The sequence below is a fragment of the Hyperolius riggenbachi genome, chromosome 12 (genome assembly GCF_040937935.1).
Source record: "Hyperolius riggenbachi isolate aHypRig1 chromosome 12, aHypRig1.pri, whole genome shotgun sequence".
In the NCBI taxonomy this organism is placed as follows: Eukaryota; Metazoa; Chordata; class Amphibia; order Anura; family Hyperoliidae; genus Hyperolius; species Hyperolius riggenbachi.
In genome coordinates, this window is record NC_090657.1 from 31,337,914 (window position 1) to 31,355,515 (window position 17,602).

At 45.8% G+C, this 17,602-nt stretch overlaps 1 protein-coding gene across 2 annotated transcripts in view; it reads right to left on the reverse strand.

The window, feature by feature from the left end:
* LOC137540710 (opioid growth factor receptor-like) overlaps positions 1 to 15,120 on the reverse strand; it is a 246,721-nt gene extending 231,601 nt beyond the window's left edge. For both annotated transcript variants that reach the window (XM_068261834.1, XM_068261833.1), the window contains exon 1: positions 14,824 to 15,120. The gene's annotated coding sequence lies outside the window, so the exon portion shown is untranslated. The remainder of the gene's footprint in view (positions 1 to 14,823) is intronic.
* Between the last annotated feature and the right edge of the window lie 2,482 nt (positions 15,121 to 17,602).

A 17,602-nucleotide genomic window follows, 5' to 3' on the forward strand; every position in this document is an offset into this window, starting at 1 on the left:
TCATATGTATAGGACTGAAAACACTTCGTTATATGCATGATGCAGATGATATACCCACAATATATATGCTGTGAACCACGAGGATTATACAGATGGCTTTTAAAATAAGAAGGCCTAACTAGATGGTGGCTACCATGAACACTGTTTTTGCAACGAAGATATCTGTGATGCAATTCAAAGTGCAGTTTCTGCTATAGATCTGGAATCCTATATCCATTATGTGGTGACTTTTTAGAAAGCATGCTTACAACTTTTTTTGATGGTACCGCAGTTCTTTTCAGGGACATTCGAGCTCTGTTCATGGTCTACAAATGTACAGTAGGACCCTAGCTGGTTGTACCTTATAGGGTTTAATAGGCCCAAGCAGTTTATGCTATCATTGTAATGACACTTCTATGTACTATTTAGGCTGGCGGTAGCATATCTATGATCATATTGGTCCCTAATTTTTGCCTCTGTGAGAGTATTATTTGTTTACCTGGTCAAATCCTGTTTCGGGAGGACTCAGGATACCTCACGTTTCTTACAGGAGGCTTTGTGGACTCGGAGTACCACTATGGTCTATGATAGCAATGGCGGGGGGTTTTCCCTCATTTATGGAATGGGTGATACAGGTGCACCCCATGTTTGGCTTGGCACTCACTGATATATGCTAATATTAGCTTTACCATTTTCTGAATAAAATATTTTTCTATTTTTGCAATATGTGTATGGCAAGGAATTTTTTTCTATGCTAATAGTGTGCGACATATACTGGCTTGGTAGTTGGAGGTTTTTTGTCGAGGAATTTTACCCATTCATGTTGTGAATCGGCCACATAACAGCTGAGAAGTTGTTCAAGAGACTGGATCATCCTTTCTGTTTGACCGTTAGTCTGAGGGTGATATCCTGAGGAGTAAGACAAGGTCAAAGCCAACTGCTTACAGAAAGCTTGCCAAAATTTAGAAACAAATTGAACTCCCCTGTCTGACACTATATTCTCTGGTATTCCATGTAAGCGGAAAATGTGAGTGACAAAGAGATCTGCCAATTCCTGAGCAGAAGGGAGTTTTTTCAAAGGTACAAAATGAACCATCTTACTAAAACGGTCCATTACCGCCCATATCACCATCTTTCCTTCAGAACTAGGGAGTTCCCCCACAAAGTCCATGGAGATATGAGTCCATGGCTCAGTGGGTACAGGCAATGACTGCAGTGTCCCTGCTGGAGCCTGCCGAGAAGGCTTGCTTCTGGCACAAACTGTACAGGACATTACAAACTCCTTGCAATCATTCCTAAGGGAAGGCCACCACACACAACGAGACAACAATTCATAGGTTTTGGTCATACCAGGATGCCCCATGTTCTTGTGACCGTGAAATAGTTGCAAAATTTGGAGGCGTAGATGCAGGGGGACAAAGAGAAGACCATCTGGTTTCCCTCCTGGGGTATCTTGTTGATAAGGGCCCAGAGTGGTTGCCAGATCCTCCATGGGTTCCGTGGCTGCCACCACTATATGTTCTGGCAGAATACTGACAGGGGATGAGGGCTGAACTGTCTCTGGTTCAAAGCAACGGGACAGTGCATCTGCTTTGATATTTTTATTACCAGGTTTGTAGGTTATTATAAACTTGAATCTGGAGAAAAAGAGTGCCCAACGAGCTTGTCATGGATTAAGTCTCTTAGCTGCTTCTATATACTCTTAATTCTTATGATCTGTGTACACCATGATCACATGTTCAGCCCCCTCCAACCAATGACGCCACTCCTCGAAAGCCATTTTGATGGCCAACAACTCCCTGTTACCTATGTCATAATTATTTTCTGCTGAGGAGAATTTGCGAGAAAAGAATGCGCATGGATGCAACCGTCCCTGAAGGCCTGAATGTTGAGACAGAACAGCACCCACCCCAATCTCTACGATAAAAGGCAATGTCACATCCACATGTCGGAGAATGGGAGCAGAGCAAAAAAGCGTTTTCAATTGAGAAAACACAGCACGGGCTTCCTCAGACCAATTGCAGGTATCTGCCCCTTTTTTGGTCAAATTAGTGAGAGGGGCAACCACTGAGGAGAAACCCTTAATACATTTTTTATAATAGTATGCGAACCCAAAGAATCTTTGGAGTGCCTTCAAACCGGAAGGTTGAGGCCATTCCAACACAGCTGAGACTTTCTTAGGGTCCATAGATAGACCAGTGGTAGAGATGATGTACCCTAAAAAGGAAACTTCAGAAACTTCAAATAAACATTTTTCAAGTTTTGCATCTAAACAATTCTGTCGTAATTTTTTCAACACAAACTGTACATGTTCGATGTGTTCCCTTAGGTTCTTGGAAAAAAATCAATATATCGTCTAAATAGACAACAACGAATCGACCCAGTACCTCCCTAAAAATCTCATTTACCAACTCCTGGAACACAGCAGGAGCATTGTACAACCCAAAAGGCATGACCAAATATTCATAATGGCTGTCAGGTGTATTGAATGCCGATTTCCACTCGTCCCTGTAACGATTGTGGAATTCTCTCCGTGGTCAGCGCACAGGACGCGCGCTGACACTGCGGAAATCCTCCACAAGTGTATAATTTGAGTGAACCCAGCAGAAGGTGCAACGCACCTGTAGAGGGAAATTCCTGTCGGCAGATGGAGCTGTGGAGTGCAGAGGAACAGATCCTCTGCCCTGCCACAGACGCCAGATAGGAATTGTACGAAGGGAAGAACGCAGGGCAAGATAGTCCTTAAGGAGGGAGAGTAAAACGACAGAGTGTGTGTGTGACCACCAATCTAGTCGCCACCCAGCGACGATGAACACACAACCATGAAGATAAGGTGAGAAGACAATCGCAAGAGATGGCGATTGCTAACAGTGACACAAGACAGAATAAGCACAGAGGAGGAATGTATGTGTGTGCACCAATCTAGTCGCCAACCTGCAACGGTGCACACACAACAGCAGATACGAAGTAGGAACGCAATCGCGAGAGAGGCAATTGCCAGAGGTGACACAAGGCTAAAGCAAGGCAGGGCACAAGAGTAGCAAAGGCACAGCAAATCACACAATGAGAAGATAAGGAAAATAACAAACGCTAACTAAACGCGAACACCGCACTCGTTCGCAACAGCGAACGCGTTTACAGTGCGATCTCCACACATTAAGCGCAACAGAGACAAGCACGCCTAACTAACCCCCGCCACCCAAACATGAAACAGAGAACGCGAGCGCTTGCTTAACGGTTACCTCACCGAGCCTACAGCAAGCGTTCGTATCAGACAAGACAGACAGACGGACAGGAAACTGGATAGGAAAGATCCACTGCTCTTTCCGCCAGAGCGAGTGCGATCCAAGTACAGGGACAGGATGATTTCCTATCGACCACCGTTGGCGACAGGACAATCACAGCAGAGAGGCAACATAGACAAAACAGATAAGCAGACTAACTGCACTAGAGGAGCTGCCTAGTGCAGTCCCCAGAATTACTCTAAGATACCTATAACAATCCAACAGGAAAGGCTGACACTCCATGAGTGTATTTAACACACTGTTATGACCAGCAAAGCCTTCTGGTCTGCAGAAGGCTTATATACTGCCAGCCCTCAAAGGAGACAGCTGGGCAATTTACATGTATGCAAATCCCTCAGCAAAGCAACTCAGAAAGTTGTAAGATGAAGCCAGGTCTCTTTTCCAGAGACCTGCATCTCTCAGACATAAGGAATGGTCAAACAGCTGGCTGCCTGTGCAGCCAGCTGAGCGGATCATTACAGTCCCCTTGTCTAATACGTATCAAATTATATGCCCCTCTGAGGTCTAGTTTAGAGAAAATTCGGGCACCAGACACTTGAAAATAAGTCATGAATTAATGGCAACGGGTAACGATTTTGAATGGTAATAACATTTTTCCATTCTCGTGAGGTAAAACAGGTTCGCCTAGGGTAGTACCTCCCACTACACCTAGGAGAAGAAGTTTTCTGACTTCTTACTACAGTTTTGAATAAGATGACCCTTCTCCCCACAGTACAAGCAGAGGCCCACTCTCCTTCTCCTAGTTTTCTCAGTTTCTGACAGTTTGGAATTACCTATTTGCATAGGTTCATCTGAACTAGTCGTGACCAAGGGGGTGGCAAAGGTAACCTTAGGAGAAGCACGAGACCTGCCCTGTTTGTGAAACTGAATTCTTCAGTCAATCTTAATGGCCAGAGTTATAGCCTCATCCAGTGTTTTCGGCTCGGGGTGACTAATCATGACGTCCCATACAGATTCTGATAACCCCGTAAGGAAACAATCTAATAGTGCAAAATGTTCCCATCTGGAAGAGAAAGCCCACTTTCTAAATTCTGAAGCATAATCTTCAACAGAATTATGACCCTGATGAAGATTTTTAAACTTTCTTTCCGCTGTGGCTGCTATGTTAGGATCGTCATATATAACAGCCATGGCCTTGAAAAATGCCTGTACGGACGTCAAAGCTTCATGTCCGTCAGGCAGATTATAGGCCCAGGTCTGTGAATCACCGTGTAGTAATGTTTTAACTAGCATTACTCTCTGTGATTCCGTTCCTGATGATACAGGTCTCATTTCAAAATACGACATACACCTGTTCCTAAAATTTCTAAAATCATACCTAAGACCAGAGAATTTCTCTGGAAGCGCCATCTTAGGTTCAATAACACGAACGGGAGGTACTGAAGATGTAGAACTCTGAAGGTTGTGCACAGCATCAGTCAAAAGATTTAATTGAGACTGTTGCGAGGCGACTGTATGATTCAACTGATCTACAGCCGTGATTAGGGCCTGAACCTGCTGACACAGTGCCTCCATAACTAAATTGGTCTGTTGTTATGTAATGATCAGTGATGTATATTTTGATCAGTAGTAGCTCTAACAGCACAATAGTTAGTACTTTATTCAAATGAAACGATACTCATGATTGGGTGCACAGTAATATTCAGGACACAGGAGAGTGACGGCCCTAAGGGTCAGAGCCTCACTAGTAGGAGAGTAGTCGTACAGATAAGTTCGGCAACAAATCAGATTGACAGAGGTACAGAATCACTAGGCAGAATCAGAGTAGATATTCAGGCTGAAGTCGGCAACAGATCAGATTGGCAGAAGTACAGAATCGTAAGGCAGAATCAGAGTGAGTGTTCAGGCAGAAGTCGGCAACAGATCAGATTGGCAGAGGTACAGAATCGAAAGTCAAACGGAGAGTCAGACACAGGCAAAGAGTCACAACAAATAATCAATACAATATAATAATCCTAATCTAGTGTGAAATCCCCGGGGTCCTGCCGGATCAAAGCACACACGGATTTGACTAAGGTCTAAGAGATTTCACTGCGAAGTTTCAGAAACAACAGACAATGAACCACTGACATTCCCAGCCTTAAATACAAACAGGCAATTCCAAACATCCCGCCCAGAACAGCCTGACCAATCCGCAGTAAGATACAGCGGTCTGACGTCAGCCGACGGCAGGTCAGCTGACTCGTCTCCTAAGACCATAAAGGTCCTGCCGTTCCGTGCACGAGCGTGCTAACCTACGCTGATGTGTCACTGAGAGACCTGTTCTGCCTGAAACTGTGTGAGCCGTCTGAGGAGACACGACAGACGCTGAGGTGACGACAGACGTGGAAGCGGCGGGCGCGCTGCTTTCCGCCGCTGAGCTAATTCCGCTATACCTAACATGACTCCTTTAAAAAGAAACCGTAACCAAGAATTGGACTTCATCACAATCAGTAGCTGATACCCCCTTTTCCCATGAGAAATATTTTCCTTTTCACAAACGGATCATCAGGGGTTCTGTATGGCTGATATTGTGGTGAAACTCCTCCCACAGTGTGATGTTGGCGCCTCACAGCACTGAGGTACTGACATCACACTGTGGGAGCCTTGTTGCATTGTGGGAAATAGCTGTTTACAGCATCTCCTTTACTGACATCACCTGCCAGCAGAAAAAATGTCAGAATGTAAATCAGGGAGAGGAAAGATTTTACAATGGGCAAATACTGACTAAATCATTTATACATAATTATTGTAAAAATGAAGCACTTTTTTATACATTATTTTCATTGGAGTTCCTCTTCAAAGTAATATCCCCTTTCCCCCCTTCCTGTGCCCTTATAAAATTATGGCTGGTACAAATGTGTCTTCTTAATTCAGAAGTTATTGGCATATTTCACACAAGCAAGAAGCAGCGCTGGTGTGATCTGTAAATACCTTGGGCCATTATATGCAATTCCCTTTTTTCATCTAACTTTTCAGCACTCTGCAATTGAAAAAGTACCCATACCTCCCAACCTTGTGGGATAACAAAAAAGGGACACTTAAAGGGGAACTGAAGAGAGAGGTATATGGAGGCTGTCATGTTTATTTCCTTTTAATCAATACCAGTTGCCTGGCAGCCCTGCTGGTCTATTTCTCTGCAGTAGTATCTGATTAAAACCAGAAACAAGCCTGCAGCTAGTCTTGTCAGATCAGACTTATAAGTCTGAACCACTGAAACACCTGATCTGCTGCATGCTTGTTCAGGGGCTATGGCTAATAGTATTAGAGGCAGAGGATCAGCAGGGCTGCCAGGCAACTGGTATAGTCTAAAAGGAAATAAGCATAGCAGCCTCCATATACCTCTCTCTTCAGTTCCCCTTTAACCTCCCTGGCACTATGATTATTTCCAGATTTAGGGTCTAAAAGTTGTGCAATCTGCAGCAGCTGAAGACAAGGGGGAAGAGGAGCCCAGTGGAAATAAAATGTATTTCTACTGGGCACCTGTGCTTTATAATACATTCCTTTTCATCTCTCATATATGAATTGGCCTTCATTGAGGTAAGCCACCTCACATTTTTCTTTTTTATTAGTTTTAACTAGGGATGCTCATTCGGATTCCGCGGAAATGCAATTTCCGAAATTCCGATCGGAAATTGCATTTCCGCATCGGAATGCGGAAATCGGTAATGCAAGTGCCGTAGGCGGATTTCCGCCGGAAATCGCAGAAATTTCCGCCGGAAATCGCGGACATTCCCCCCGAATTGAACATCGATTTTCTCAAAAACTATAAGGTCTTTTTGAAAACTTTTTTTGCATCTTGTTCACAACATTCAGTTTAATAAACCCTGAAAATTTGGTGTTTCTAGGACTTAAGGGGACTTTGCTATTAACCGCTAAAGTCGGCGGATTTTTACTGTAATGTAAAATGCAGAAAATGGGCAGATGCAGATTTTCTGCATTTTACATTACAGTAAAAATCCGCCGACTTTAGCGGTTAATAGCAAAGTCCCCTTAAGTCCTAGAAACACCAAATTCTCAGGGTTTATTAAACAGAATCTTCTGAACAAGATGCAAAGTTTTAGAGAAAATCGATGTTAAAGTTGGACGGAATTTCCGCGATTTCCGGCGGAAATTCCGCATTGGAATGCGGAAATTGGTAGCGGAAAGCGGAATCGGTAATTGGTACATGACGGAATGCGGATTTACCACGGAATCGGAAATTGGCATTCCGACCATCCCTAGTTTAACGACTTGCCGACCGCCCACAGCCCATGGGCGGCGGCAAAGTGGACGCCTAAAGGACCGCAATACGCCTTCAGGCGGCGCGTCCTTTAGGCATGCCGGGGGAGCGATCGCGTCATTGATGACGCGCGCTTCCCCCGGCAACTGGCTCCGCCCACCCGCCGTAACATCCCGCCGGCCATACGGAAGCGCCGGCGGGATGTTAACCCCGCGATCGCCGCATACAAAGTGTATAATACACTTTGTAATGTATACAAAGTGTATTATACAGGCTGCCTCCTGCCCTGGTGGTCCCAGTGTCCGAGGGACCACCAGGGCAGGCTGCAGCCACCCTAGTCTGCACCCAAACACACTGATCTGCCCCCCCCGCCCACTGATCGCCCACAGCACCCCTCAGACCCCCCCCCTGCCCACCCCCCAGACCCCTGTTTGCACCCAATCACCCCCCTAATAACCCATCAATCACTCCCTGTCACTATCTGTCAACGCTATTTTTTTTTTTATATCCCCCCCTGCCCCCTGCCCCCTCCTGATCACCCCCCCACCCCTCAGATTCTCCCCAGACCCCCCCCCAGACCCCCCCCCTGTGTACTGTATGCATCTATCTTCCCTGATAACCTGTCAATCACCCGTCAATCACCCATCAATCACCCATCAATCACCCCCTGTCACTGCCACCCAACAATCAGCCCCTAACCTGCCCCTTGCGGGCAATCTGATCACCCACCCACACCAATAGATCGCCCGCAGATCCGACATCAGATCACCTCCCAAATCCATTGTTTACATCTATTCTCTCCTCTAAACACCCACTAATTACCCATCAATCACCCATCAATCACCCCCTATCACCACCTGTCACTTTTACCTATCAGATCAGACCCTAATCTGCCCCTTGCGGGCACCCAATCACCCGCCAACACGCTCAGATTGCCCTCTGACCCCCCCTTATCAATTCGCCAGTGCATTAATTACATCTGTTCTTCCCTGTAATAACCCACTGATCACCTGTCAATCACCTGCTAATCACCTATCACCCATCAATCACCCCCTGTCACTGCCACCCAACAATCAGCCCCTAACCTGCCCCTTGCGGGCAAACTGATCACCCACTCACACCAATAGATCGCCCGCAGATCCGACATCAGATCACCACCCAAGCGCAGTGTTTCCATCTATTCTCTCCTCTAAACACTCACTAATTACCCATCAATCACCCATCAATCACCCCCTATCACCACCTGTCACTGTTACCCATCAGATCAGACCCTAATCTGCCCCTTGCGGGCACCCAATCACCCGCCAACACGCTCAGATTGCCCTCTGACCCCCCCTTATCAATTCGCCAGTGCATTAATTACATCTGTTCTTCCCTGTAATAACCCACTGATCACCTGTCAATCACCTGCCAATCACCTATCACCCATCAATCACCCCCTGTCACTGCCACCCATCAATCAGCCCCTAACCTGCCCCTTGCGGGCAATCTGATCTCCCACCCACACCATTAGATCGCCCGCAAACCCGCCGTCAGATTACCTCCCAAATGTATTGTTTACATCTGTTATCTTCTCTAAACACCCACTAATTACCCATCAATCACCCATCAATCACCCCCTATCACCACCTGTCACTGTTACCTATCAGATCAGACCCTAAGCTGCCCCTTGCGGGCACCCAATCACCCGCCCACACGCTCAGATTGCCCTCAGACCCCCCCCCCCCCCCCCCTTATCAATTCACCAGTGCATTAATTACATCTGTCCTTCCATGTAATAACCCACTGATCACCTGTCAATCACCTGCCAATCACCTATCACCCATCAATCACCCCCTGTCACTGCCACCCAACAATCAGCCCCTAACCTGCCCCTTGCGGGCAAACTGATCACCCACTCACACCAATAGATCGCCCGCAGATCCGACATCAGATCACCACCCAAGCGCAGTGTTTCCATCTATTCTCTCCTCTAAACACTCACTAATTACCCATCAATCACCCCCTATCACCACCTGTCACTGTTACCCATCAGATCAGACCCTAATCTGCCCCTTGCGGGCACCCAATCACCCGCCTACACGCTCAGATTGCCCTCAGACCCCCCCTTATCAATTCGCCAGGGCATTATTTACATCTGTCCTTCCCTGTAATAACCCACTGATCACCTGTCAATCACCTGTCAATCACCCATCAATCACCCCCTGTCACTGCCACCCATCAATCACCCCCTGTCACTGCCACCCATCAATCAGCCCCTAACCTGCCCCTTGCGGGCAAACTGATCACCCACCCACACCAATAGATCGCCCGCAGATCCGACGTCCGATCACCTCCCAAGTGCAGTGTTCACATCTGTTCTCTACCCTAAACACCCACTAATTACCCATCAATCACCCCCTGTCACTGCTACCTATCAGATTAGACCCCTATCTGCCCCTAGGGCACTCAATCTCCGCCCACACCCTCAGAATGCCCTCAGACCCCAGCCCTGATCACCTCGCCAGTGCATTGCTTGCATCTATTCCCCCCTCTAATCACACCTTGAGACACCCATCAATCACCTCCTGTCACCCCCTAGCACACCTACCCATCAGATCAGGCCCAATACAACCTGTCATCTAAAAGGCCACCCTGCTTATGACCGGTTCCACAAAATTCGCCCCCTCATAGACCACCTGTCATCAAAATTTGCAGATGCTTATACCCCTGAACAGTCATTTTGAGACATTTGGTTTCCAGACTACTCACGGTTTTGGGCCCGTAAAATGCCAGGGCGGTATAGGAACCCCACAAGTGACCCCATTTTAGAAAAAAAGACACCCCAAGGTATTCTGTTAGGTGTATGACGAGTTCATAGAAGATTTTATTTTTTGTCAAAAGTTAGCGGAAATTGATTTTTAGTGGTTTTTTTTCACAAAGTGTCATTTTTCACTAACTTGTGACAAAAAATAAAATCTTCTATGAACTCGCCATACACCTAACGGAATACCTTGGGGTGTCTTCTTTCTAAAATGGGGTCACTTGTGGGGTTCCTATACTGCCCTGGCATTTTAGGGGCCCTAAACCGCGAGGAGTAGTCTAGAAAACAAATGCCTCAAAATGACCCGTGAATAGGACGTTGGGCCCCTTAGCGCACCTAGGCTGCAAAAAAGTGTCACACATGTGGTACCGCCGTACTCAGGAAAAGTAGTATAATGTGTTTTGGGGTGTATTTTTACACATACCCATGCTGGGTGGGAGAAATTTCTATGTAAATGGTCAATTGTGTGTAAAACAAATCAAACAATTGTCATTTACAGAGATATTTCTCCCACTTAGCATGGGTATGTGTAAAAATACACCCCAAAACACATTATACTACTTCTCCTGAGTACGGTGGTACCACATGTGTGGCACTTTTTTACACCCTAAGTACGCTAAGGGGCCCAAAGTCCAATGAGTACCTTTAGGATTTCACAGGTCATTTTGCGACATTTGGTTTCAAGACTACTCCTCACGGTTTAGGGCCCCTAAAATGCCAGGGCAGTATAGTAACCCCACAAATGACCCCATTCTAGAAAGAAGACACCCAAAGGTATTCCGTTAGGAGTATGGTGAGTTCATAGAAGATTTTATTTTTTGTCAAAAGTTAGCGGAAAATTGATTTTTATTGTTTTTTTCACAAAGTGTCATTTTCCACTAACTTGTGACAAAAAATAAAATCTTCTATGAACTCACCATACTCCTAACGGAATACCTTGGGGTGTCTTCTTTCTAAAATGGGGTCATTTGTGGGGTTCCTATACTGAACTGGCATTTTAGGGGCCCTAAACCGTGAGGAGTAGTCTGGAAATCAAATTTCGCAAAATGACCTGTGAAATCCTAAAGGTACTCATTGGACTTTGGGCCCTTTAGCGCAGTTAGGGTGCAAAAAAGTGCCACACATGTGGTATTGCCATACTCGGGAGAAGTAGTACAATGTGTTTTGGGGTGTATTTTTACACATACCCATGCTGGGTGGGAGAAATACCTCTGTAAATGACAATCTTTTGATTTTTTTACACACAATTGTCCATTTACAGAGTTATTTCTCCCACCCAGCATGGGTATGTGTAAAAATACACCCCAAAACACATTGTACTACTTCTCCCGAGTACGGCGATACCACATGTGTGGCACTTTTTTGCACCCTAACTGCGCTAAAGGGCCCAAAGTCCATTGAGTACCTTTAGGATTTCACAGGTCATTTTGCGGAATTTGATTTCCAGACTACTCCTCACGGTTTAGGGCCCCTAAAATGCCAGGGCAGTATAGGAACCCCACAAATGACCCCATTTTAGAAAGAAGACACCTCAAGGTATTCCGTTAGGAGTATGGTGAGTTCATAGAAGATTTTATTTTTTGTCACAAGTTAGTGGAAAATGACACTTTGTGAAAAAAACAATAAAAATCAATTTTCCGCTAACTTTTGACAAAAAATAAAATCTTCTATGAACTCACCATACTCCTAACGGAATACCTTGGGGTGTCTTCTTTCTAAAATGGGGTCATTTGTGGGGTTCCTATACTGAACTGGCATTTTAGGGGCCCTAAACCGTGAGGAGTAGTCTGGAAATCAAATTTCGCAAAATGACCTGTGAAATCCTAAAGGTACTCATTGGACTTTGGGCCCTTTAGCGCAGTTAGGGTGCAAAAAAGTGCCACACATGTGGTATTGCCATACTCGGGAGAAGTAGTACAATGTGTTTTGGGGTGTATTTTTACACATACCCATGCTGGGTGGGAGAAATACCTCTGTAAATGACAATCTTTTGATTTTTTTACACACAATTGTCCATTTACAGAGTTATTTCTCCCACCCAGCATGGGTATGTGTAAAAATACACCCCAAAACACATTGTACTACTTCTCCCGAGTACGGCGATACCACATGTGTGGCACTTTTTTGCACCCTAACTGCGCTAAAGGGCCCAAAGTCCAATGAGTACCTTTAGGATTTCACAGGTCATTTTGCGGAATTTGATTTCCAGACTACTCCTCACGGTTTAGGGCCCCTAAAATGCCAGGGCAGTATAGGAACCCCACAAATGACCCCATTTTAGAAAGAAGACACCTCAAGGTATTCCGTTAGGAGTATGGTGAGTTCATAGAAGATTTTATTTTTTGTCACAAGTTAGTGGAAAATGACACTTTGTGAAAAAAACAATAAAAATCAATTTTCCGCTAACTTTTGACAAAAAATAAAATCTTCTATGAACTCACCATACTCCTAACGGAATACCTTGGGGTGTCTTCTTTCTAAAATGGGGTCATTTGTGGGGTTCCTATACTGCCCTGGCATTTTAGGGGCCCTAAACCGTGAGGAGTAGTCTGGAAATCAAATTCCGCAAAATGACTTGTGAAATCCTAAAGGTACTCATTGGACTTTGGGCCCTTTAGCGCAGTTAGGGTGCAAAAAAGTGCCACACATGTGGTATCGCCGTACTCGGGAGAAGTAGTACAATGTGTTTTGGGGTGTATTTTTACACATACCCATGCTGGGTGGGAGAAATAACTCTGTAAATGGACAATTGTGTGTAAAAAAAATGAAAAAATTGTCATTTACAGAGATATTTCTCCCACCCAGCATGGGTATGTGTAAAAATACACCCCAAAACACATTCTACTCCTTCTCTTGAGTACGGCAATACCACATGTGTGGCACTTTTTTGCAGCCTAACTGCGCTAAGGGGCCCAAAGTCCAATGAGCACTTTTAGGCTTTACAGGGGTGCTTACAAATTAGCACCCCCCAAAATGCGAGGACAGTAAACACACCCCACAAATGACCCCATTTTGGAAAGTAGACACTTCAAGGTATTCAGAGAGGGGCATGGTGAGTCCGTGGCAGATTTCATTTTTTTTTGTCGCAAGTTAGAAGAAATGGATTCTTTTTTTTTTTCTTTTTTTTTGTCACAAAGTGTCATTTTCCGCTTACTTGTGACAAAAAATAATATCTTCTATGAACTCACTATGCCTCTCAGTGAATACTTTGGGATGTCTTCTTTCCAAAATGGGGTCATTTGGGGGGTATTTATACTATCCTGGAATTCTAGCCCCTCATGAAACATGACAGGGGGTCAGAAAAGTCAGAGATGCTTGAAAATGGGAAAATTCACTTTTTGCACCATAGTTTGTAAACGCTATAACTTTTACCCAAACCAATAAATATACACTGAATGGGGTTTTTTTTATGAAAAACATGTTTGTCCACATTTTTCGCGCTGCATGTATACAGAAATTTTACTTTATTTGAAAATTGTCAGCACAGAAAGTTAAAAAAATCATTTTTTTGCCAAAATTCATGTCTTTTTTGATGAATATAATAAAAAGTAAAAATCGCAGGAGCAATCAAATAGCACCAAAAGAAAGCTTTATTAGTGACAAGAAAAGGAGCCAAAATTCATTTAGGTGGTAGGTTGTATGAGCGAGCAATAAACCGTGAAAGCTGCAGTGGTCTGAGTGGAAAAAAAGTGCCTGGTCCTTAAGGGTTAGAAAGACTGTAGTCCTCAAGTGGTTAAACATATTTTATTTCCACTGGGCGCCTCTTCCCCTTGTCCATTTCCAGTTACCTGGATACCCGAGTGGAGTCGGGGACGGGGTTATACATCTCCATCTGCCTGCTGTGGTTGGTTGCCCTTCTGCAACCCACCCTGTATCATCCAACCACCATCCATCCCTTTCTGAACTCTCGTGACGTACTGCACAATTTGGGCTCCTGTTGTCTCTGTGTTTTTTCCTTTTAGTGTGCAGTCCTCCACACCCAACCTCCACGTATCTGCAGCAGCTCCTCACTCAATTACTGGATTACCGCTCTGAGCTGCAGATTTCCATCCCGAGCCTGACTCGGGATTACCACTAAGGAGGTTACGCCACGCCCCTGTCATACCCCTAATCACACTGCCGACACACTCCTAGTCACGCATACCATAAACATTTCATAAGAAAATATGTTGTTTTATAATTCAAACCACACTGGTCCTTTCTATCCTGGGTCATTTTCCTTCATATTAACGTTTTAAAATAAGAAATACATCAATTTAAAGGATGGGAATAAAGTTTAGAGTCCATTAAATACATTTTTTGTAGAAAAATACATATATTTACACAAATCTGTACATCAGACCTGAAAGAGGGACAAATGAGGAAGAAAGGGGGACAGGAGATTTGGTTACTAAAGAGGGACTGTCCCTCCAAAAGAGGGACAGTTGGGAGATATAAATTTGTGGCATAAACTGACCACTTGCTGATTGGGCTGTAGAGCAGACATGCATCATAATAAACCACAACAGACAACATAAACAGATGCCAGCACTCACCTTACATCCGATCAACAATGAATCCTTACATAACGACTTTCAGCACGGCTTAGAGACATCACAGAGGCAGACATTGAACAGCTTCAGATTTTACTTCCACTTTCCCCCTGGTAAACGCTAAGAGTCCTGTATCTGCAGACTGACAAGAAATTCCTCACAGCAGTCAGATGATCACCCAGCAGTGACAGGGCGGTTATTGTTTTGAGGAATTGCGTCATGAGAGGATGAGACAAGTTCCTTTAGCAATCAGGTGGATATGTCAATATATACAGTGTACAGGAGCAAAACGATAGAGAGAATATGTTTCATGGGCTAAACATGGAACTGCAGTACAACCTGCTCCCTCTCCTTTCTAGGTTCATCTGGTGGGTGGCAGGGGTGTAACTAAAAACATCATGCCCCTCCCCTCAAAAAAAAACTTTGATTGGGGCCACCCCAATGTTCCCACCATTTCCCGTGCCTCCACCTGGTGACCCTCAAAGCCTGGGGGGCCATGGTCTTAAAACAAGTGTGGCCATCGTAATCTTCACACCCATAACCAGTGGTGCTCACCGCCAGGTCGTGATCACGCTTACGCGTGGATTCACGACCATTTTGACGCATTCCGCCACGCTAAGCCGTGAATAGATTTTCAACCACGAAAATCTGCTTCGGCTTCGCGTGAATGCGGACAGAAATCCGCATTCACGCTCGTGAAACCCGGTGCTGAAGTTGTGGTTTGCGGAAATGCATCAAACTATGCGGAAGTGACACATTGCAGGCCAATCAGAGTGCCCCAGCCAGGCCCTAGCAACCAATCACAGGAGGGGAGCTATGCCCTCCCCTCCTGAATATAAAGCGGCGGCCATGATGGAAAAGCTCTGTCCTTGCTAGACTGTGGTGCTGAGAGGATTATCTCCAGGCCATTGTTGTTTGAGCAAGTGCATTTATTGTGTTAAAAACAAAGCGGTTTTTTTGCTAACACTGCTCTTATACTGTACACAGTTAGCTAGTCAGTGAGTGATTGCTGTAGTTAGTTGTAGTCAGTGTAGTGTAGTGGGGGTGTGGGAGTCTAGTGATTATTTAACTGTGTGTAGTGCAGGCAGGTTCAGTGCTGCAGTGTAGTCAGTGTAGTGGGAGTGGGGATTATCTGTGTGTAGTGCAGGCAGGCAGGTTAGTGCAGCTGCAGTGTTCACTTGTATATTCCAGTGACAGTTATACACTTGTACTATTTGCAGGCAGCCAGTCACACCGCCGGCGCCGCCACTCTCTGCCAGCGCTGTTCATTCATTCTGTCAGTGACCTTGTGCCGTGCCCAGTGCCCACTGCTCGCTCGCTGGCATATAAGCATCTCATTACACAGTGTGACATCCTTGTGTGCCCACTGCATCCTTCAGTGACCTAGTTGTATATCCAGTGCCCACTGCTGTGCCCACTGCATCCTTCAGTGACCTTGTACTGTGCCCACTGCATCCTTCAGTGACCTAGTTGTATATCCAGTGCCCACTGCTGTGCCCACTGCATCCTTCAGTGACCTTGTACTGTGCCCACTGCATCCTTCAGTGACCTAGTTGTATATCCAGTGCCCACTGCTATGCCCACTGCATCCTTCAGTGACCTTGTACTGTGACCACTGCATCCTTCAGTGACCTAGTTGTATATCCATTGCCCACTGCTGTGCCCACTGCATCCTTCAGTGACCTTGTACTGTGCCCACTGCATCCTTCAGTGACCTAGTTGTATATCCAGTGCCCACTGCATCCTTCAGTGACCTTTAACTGTGCCCACTGCATCCTTCAGTGACCTTGTACTGTGCCCACTGCATCCTTCAGTGACCTAGTTGTATATCCAGTGCCCACTGCTGTGCCCACTGCATCCTTCAGTGACCTTGTACTGTGCCCACTGCATCCTTCAGTGACCTAGTTGTATATCCAGTGCCCACTGCTGTGCCCACTGCATCCTTCAGTGACCTTGTACTGTGCCCACTGCATCCTTCAGTGACCTAGTTGTATATCCAGTGCCCACTGCATCCTTCAGTGACCTTGTACTGTGCCCACTGCATCCTTCAGTGACCTTGTACTGTGCCCACTGCATCCTTCAGTGACCTAGTTGTATATCCAGTGCCCACTGCTGTGCCCACTGCATCCTTCAGTGACCTTGTACTGTGACCACTGCATCCTTCAGTGACCTAGTTGTATATCCAGTAGAGATGGGCCGAACGGTTCGCCGGCGAACGGTTCCACGCGAACTTCGGTGGTTCGCGTTCGCGTCCCGCTGGCGAACCTTTGCGGAAGTTCGGTTCGCCCCATAATGCACCTTGAGGGTCAACTTTGACCCTCTACATCACAGTCAGCAGGCCCAGTGTAGCCAATTAGGCTACATTAGCCCCTGGAGCCCCACCCCCCCTTATATAAGGTAGGCAGCGGCGGCCATTACGGTCACTCGTGTGCTGCCTGCGTTAGTGAGAGTAGGGCGAGCTGCTGCAGACTGTCTCTCAGGGAAAGATTAGTTAGGCTTAACTTGTTCCTGGCTGGCTGCATACCTGTTCTGTGAACCCACCACTGCATACCTATACTGTGAACCCACCACTGCATACCTGTTCAGTGAACCTGCCACTGCATACCTGTTCTGTGAACCCATCACTGCATACCTGTTCAGTGAACCTGCCACTGCATACCTGTGCTGTGAACCCACCACTGCATACCTGTGCTGTGAACCCACCACTGCATACCTGTTCTGTGAACCCACCACTGCATACCTGTGCTGTGAACCCATCACTGCATACCTGTTCAGTGAACCT